This window comes from Xenopus laevis, chromosome 3L, assembly GCF_017654675.1.
Source record: "Xenopus laevis strain J_2021 chromosome 3L, Xenopus_laevis_v10.1, whole genome shotgun sequence".
NCBI lineage: Eukaryota > Metazoa > Chordata > Amphibia > Anura > Pipidae > Xenopus > Xenopus laevis.
In genome coordinates, this window is record NC_054375.1 from 137,543,619 (window position 1) to 137,549,618 (window position 6,000).

Below are 6,000 nucleotides of genomic sequence, written 5' to 3' on the forward strand. Positions count from 1 at the left end.
TAGGATGAGAAAATAATAATTTGGCAGAATGTGGTCGTGGCTAAAGGAGAAGCGAAAGTCAAGGCAGCTGGTCCTTGTGGTGCTGTACTTTGATCTCTTCCTGGTGTGGTCGAGTGACCAAACAGATGTGTACAAAGGTGTGTTTTGCCTTTAATTTCTGCTCATTAGGGGATGTAAGATCCAGGAAAGTTGTTAATAAACAGAAAAGACTTTAGTAGCCAGGTCCTGGAAGCTGGAGTATTCTGGAATGAACAGGCAGGGTCGGACTGAACTGGCGGTACACAGGGAAAAAACCTGGTGGGCCCATGTTCTCATGTGCCCTGCCAGCCAAGACCTGCTCCCTGCCTAAGACAGATTATGATGCCACCGACCTCCTTTCCCAGCCCCAGTCACTACTGTAAAGGAAAAAAAGGTACACATGGGGTGCTGGAGGGGAGTTGCAGCTGGGGGCTGGAGCAGGGTTGCAGTTGGGGCAGGGGGCAGAAAGGGGCTTTGTGAATGGGGTGGGGCCCTGTTGGGGGGGTGCAGGGCCCCTGAGGCAGCAGCCCTGGTGGGCCTTATGCCTCCCCAGTCTGACACTGGGAACAGGGAAGCCAGGTACTCTGATCCAGTAGTCCATCTCACGTAATGGAGCTCAGTGTCCACAGGAAGGCTGTCCTGTGGAAAATAATTAGATTTTTGCTGGTAGTCCACAAGGGACGCCGGTTAGTGAAGGAACTCATGAAATGTGTGAAAGTAGTGCCCTGTGGGCAGGATTTATTTGCATTTGCAGAATGCGACAAATGCATGCATCACAATGTAAACAGCGGGGCATGGAATTATAAAGGTCAGATACACAATTCTTCTATGCTGTTTATAGAAGTAGCATATGGGTTTGACACAGGTGCAGAATAATGTCTGAATCTACAATGACCTTAAGTATAGGCTCCATTTTTGTGTTGACAGTGCGATAAACCACTCATGTACAGTATTTTACAAATGTAACAAAATGAACGTGATATGTACCTTTGATCTACTTTAGCTCCCTCAAGTTGCACCTAAAATGCTCAGAGCAGTGATGACATCACTTATGAATTGCAGATGCGCATGGCATTAATAACGCCATTAGTGTGCGAGTTGCTTGGAGTAAATCAGTCTATTGTCCATTGATGCAAAACCCTAGCGGAACCATGGACCTAGCAGCACATCCAAGCTGGTAAATCCAGGGAGCTTCTCACAGGGACTCACAAGTACAAAGGGCATCTGTGGGTGCAGGTGCAATTGTCCTATAGCTGGTTAATTGTCAGGGATAGGTAGGGGGTGATAAGGAGATAGAGGTAAGGTGAGTCCTTTAGGCAGGAGCTGTTTGTGCACAAAGGACACACATAGGAGATAAATAGAAAAAGGAGAAGCAGGATCAGGGTGATGACGGCATGGAGTGAGACGGTGAGGGTGAAGAGGCAGGATCAGGAACAGAGTGAAACAGGATGGAGTGTACCATGAATCTGTGACTGGACAGGTAGGGACAGAGAGGGCGAAGGAACTGTAGGTAGACAGGAGTGAAGCAGGGTGAAGAGCCTGGGACAGAACAAGACATAGTTATATCACCCCTCAAGCGCCTCTTCTCCAGCATAAACAACTCCAACTTGGGGTCTTTCCTCATAGCTGAAAACTTCCATACCTTTTACCAGCTTAGTTGCGCTTCTCTGGATCCTCTCCAATTCAATAATATGCCATTAGAGTGATGGAGAATAAAATTGTACGGCATATTCTAGATAAGGCATTACCAGTGCTCCATACAGTGGAAGAATGACCCCCTCCTCTAATTTATGGCCCTTTTAATACAACTCAAGACCTTATTTGCCCTTGATGCTGCTGACTGGCATTGCTTGCTACAGCCAAGTTTATCATCTACAACAACTTCAAGGTCTTTTTCCATAATGGATTTGCCTAGTGCAGTCCCATTAAGGGTATAAGTGGCTTGGATAATTTTACCAAAGAACTTGGTGGGGAGAACAATCCTACTAAACCAGTAAAATTTTACCAACTGTCACTCTTTTTTTCCAAATGTTCTGACTGTTAATTAGTCATACACCAAGCTTCACCACAACTGAAGGTCAGACAGCTGGATGGTGATTTCCTATTAGTACATAATGTAACACCTATTTGGGCTGCATAGCACACAAATAGTTAAACTGTCCAGCAAGCAGTAGAAGCATGGGTTACACTGCGACTTCACACAACAGGGTCAGGGCCTTCGCCATGTGGAAGTGTTCCCTCTATGGTGTAGTGCAACTACATCCCCCAGGCTACTGTGCATACAACAAAAGATGGGCGCCAGGAGGTTCTTGCAATAAAACAGAAAACGGTTTATTTAACTATGCACGAGGCAAGTGACCACAGGTTTAGTAGTCACACAGGAGCTGAGGCAATAGCACATTTCTCACACAGAGCTGCAGGCATTAGGCATTTCTCACAGAGGAAAGGTCTCCATTAGGCATTTGCAGTATTCAAATTGCAGTAATAGACGGCACCAATCATTGATTTGTTGTCTTAAAATGCCTTTATTGGGACATAGGCTCTGACCCCAAACACCCGGCAACGTTTCAGACCTGTTCACGGTCTTTTCTCAAGCCGTGACCGTGAACAGGTCTGAACCGTTGCCGGGTGTTTGGGGTCAGAGCCTATGTCCCAATAAAGGCATTTTAAGACAACAAATCAATGATTGGTGCCGTCTATTACTGCAATTTGAATTGATGAACGGATTGAGGCTGGGAACCGTTGGACGTGCATCATACTAAAGGTCTTTGGAGGTGAGGGTGCTGACTGTGTAAATTGTGAAACTGATTTGCAGTATTCACACACATTCCCTCCTGGAAGTTGTCAGGAAAGCAGCTTCTACCCTACAGTCCCTCTTCACTGAGGTCCCTGACTGGAGGCAACACATAAAGCCTCTGGGAAGCTACTCCCTTACTGCAAATCCTTGTTGGAGCTTCAGCTGCTCTTTCTCTCTCACCTCTCTGCCTTTCTCTCCTAGAGAGACTATAACAAGTCTGCCCTAGTGCAACTATTCCTCATTCACGGGGTTACCTGGTCCCCGACTTCTTCTCCAAAGCACATGGGCCTTTCTGGGCCTAGCTGTGCCCAGGCTCCCCTGAGCACACCCAGCTGGATCACCATCCACAGGCCAAAGAGGAAGTGGCCACTCCCTACACACACTATATAGCAGTGTAGCAGGGGAGTGTCATTCTCTCCTGGCAGATCACTCTAAGAAAAAGGTGGGGGCCTTAAAGCTGCAGGGCAGATTAACCCATAGGGAGATTAACCCGTAGGGGTCCCTACAATAATACTGTGCTTAATAGATTGATGATCAGCACTCTGTGTGCATGTCACAAACCAGAAGGCAAACAAAGTCCATGAGAGTATTGGTGTTCAGTGGACACTTTGGATGCATCTATATCCACTATCTGAGGAACCCTGTAACTCCTGGCTTGTAAAGCAACTTTAGGAGAGCAGTGGTTGCCCATAATTTATAGAAACTGATTTGGGATAACCCAAGATATAGTGGAAGTTAATATAAGCATGTTAACACTTAAATGTACCACGGTATTTGTTTCTGTATATCACATTCCATCTTTTCTCAGACTTGGATATGAGTTGCCAATGATTTTTGGATGTATTATCACATTGCCTTCAATCCTATGTGAGTCTTTTTAATATTTAAGCAGAATTGCATTGACTTACCTCTAAATGGCACTGATTTTCGTGAGACAGTTCTGAATCATGGACCCCAAAGGGGGTGGTTTATTGGAAATTATTTATAAGTTTTAAGAAGTTTTACTTGTCTTGTAATTTCAAATCTAAAACTTATATTCTTTGATAGCTATAAATTCACCTGCAAAATGTCGTCAATGTATCTCCACCATAGAAGGGTCTGCAATGCATATTTTTCTCTCTGGTGCAGTACAACGATGAACGTAATACCATGCAATTTACACAATCAATCACATACACTAATCATCGGTGTATGTGATTGTCTTTATTTTTTCTGTCAGTTTATTAGGCCATTGCCCCACCAGCATTCTTGGCACTGCTGAAAGATCCACACAGCAAAACTGTTTAAGCCATACTAACTTTTATTAACAACTTCATTAAGTGCAGCAATTTATAACACAGTAACCCCAGTAATTAATGACACTGTTTTTCAAGTAACATATATAAATACATTTGTATCATTCTATTCTGAATTCTACTCTGCTTCTTAAGGAGTTTAAATTTGTGCCCCCAATGAATGTCTCCCACTGACTTTTAAAGTTTTGGAACCACTGTTACAATTGGTATTAGTGTGTCAATAGTACATGTAATACAAGACAGTGCAATCTGCTTGCTTTCCAAAAATGCCCCTAACCCTACCTCAAACATGTGGAATTTACTACTAATTTTGGTTGAGATGGTACAATCCATAAACTGAAGTAAAAATGTAAACAGTATTCTATCCTATAGAAGTAACAATTCGAGGATTCTCAAATTTAGTCTCATCCATGAGTTTTTTACGTGATAAACCATGAGATTAATTTTTCTCACTGAATTGAATCTGGCCCTATATGATATATTGCACTTGAAATTGTTTTTATCCATATGTTTTTAGTGGGGTATTTTACATGAAACTGGCTCTGCATTGAGGGCCAGGGCACGCGCTGCTATTTGGGGAGATGCCAGCGACAAATCGCTTCTTCTTCGGGTGACTAAACTCCCCAAACTACCTTCCCGCCAGCTTGAATGTAAATTACCAGCGGGATGGCAGCCAGATCACTTCATCTTTCAGAGGTTGCCCGAAGTTTCCTCGTGAGGCAACTTCAGGGGACTTCGGAAAAAATTAAGTGCTCCGAGTGCCATCCCGCTGGCAATTTACATTGTAGCTGGCAGGAAGGCAGTTTGGGGAGATCAGTCGCCTGAAGAAGAAGCGATTTGTACTATGTGTAGCAGGGGTATAACACTGTATATGAAACAAACGCTGCACTACTGCTTGCATGTTTTGCAGGGGCCTAATACAGAAGGTTGACCTAGTATTTATCCTACTCATATTGTGATTGTACAATGTATTTTCCATCAAGTTGGTACTGCATTCATTTGTAATTAGATTTATTTGTGAATTGATACTACAAAAGAAGCTATACAGCAAGCTCTCCACAAATACAAACTTAAACATTTCCATAGAGGAAAATACATAGCAAAACTATACAGTAGATAACTATAAGATAAAGCCTTCTCTTACTTTAAGGAATTTAAGTTCCAATATAGGATCATCCCCCGTCAATACTTCTATCATGTATAGTCCTGGCAATAGTGCAATAGCAAACACAGTCACAAATCAGATTCATAAAACAGTTCCATTCACTTCGTTTTAGAGGTCACAATGAGTGGAGTTGGGCACTTTAGCACTTCATACAGGTCCTATATTCAGTTGATGATAACATGACACGAGGAAGAGAATAGGCATAATGGCCAAGTTCTTTTTTTAAGGGTCAGGGCACACGCTCTGATTCGGGCAGATTAGTCGTCCGGCGACAAATCTCCTCTTCTTCGGGGCGACTAATCTCCCCAAACTGCCTCCCTCCGGCTACAATGCAAATCACCGGCGGGATGGCACTTGGAGCAATCTGTTTTCCGAAGATGCCCAAAGTTGCCTCACAACAAAACTTTTGCCTTTTTTACATTTTGCCGGCGAGAAGGCAGGGGAGGCAGTTCGGGGAGATTAGTCGAAGAAGAGGAGATTTGTGGCCGGGCAACTGATCTCCCCAACAGGACCGCCATCAGAAATCACAGGGCCCCATACGACAAAATTTCCTGGGCCCCCTGGGCTGCACCCACCGCAAGCCCCACCTACAGGTCTGCCCCCACCACACAGTAAAAAAACAAAAAAAATATTGGTGGCTCAGGTTCCCACATGTTAATAAAAAATAAAAAGATATTGGTGGTCAGGGCCCCCCATAAAAAAACATTTGTGGCCAGGACCCCCCC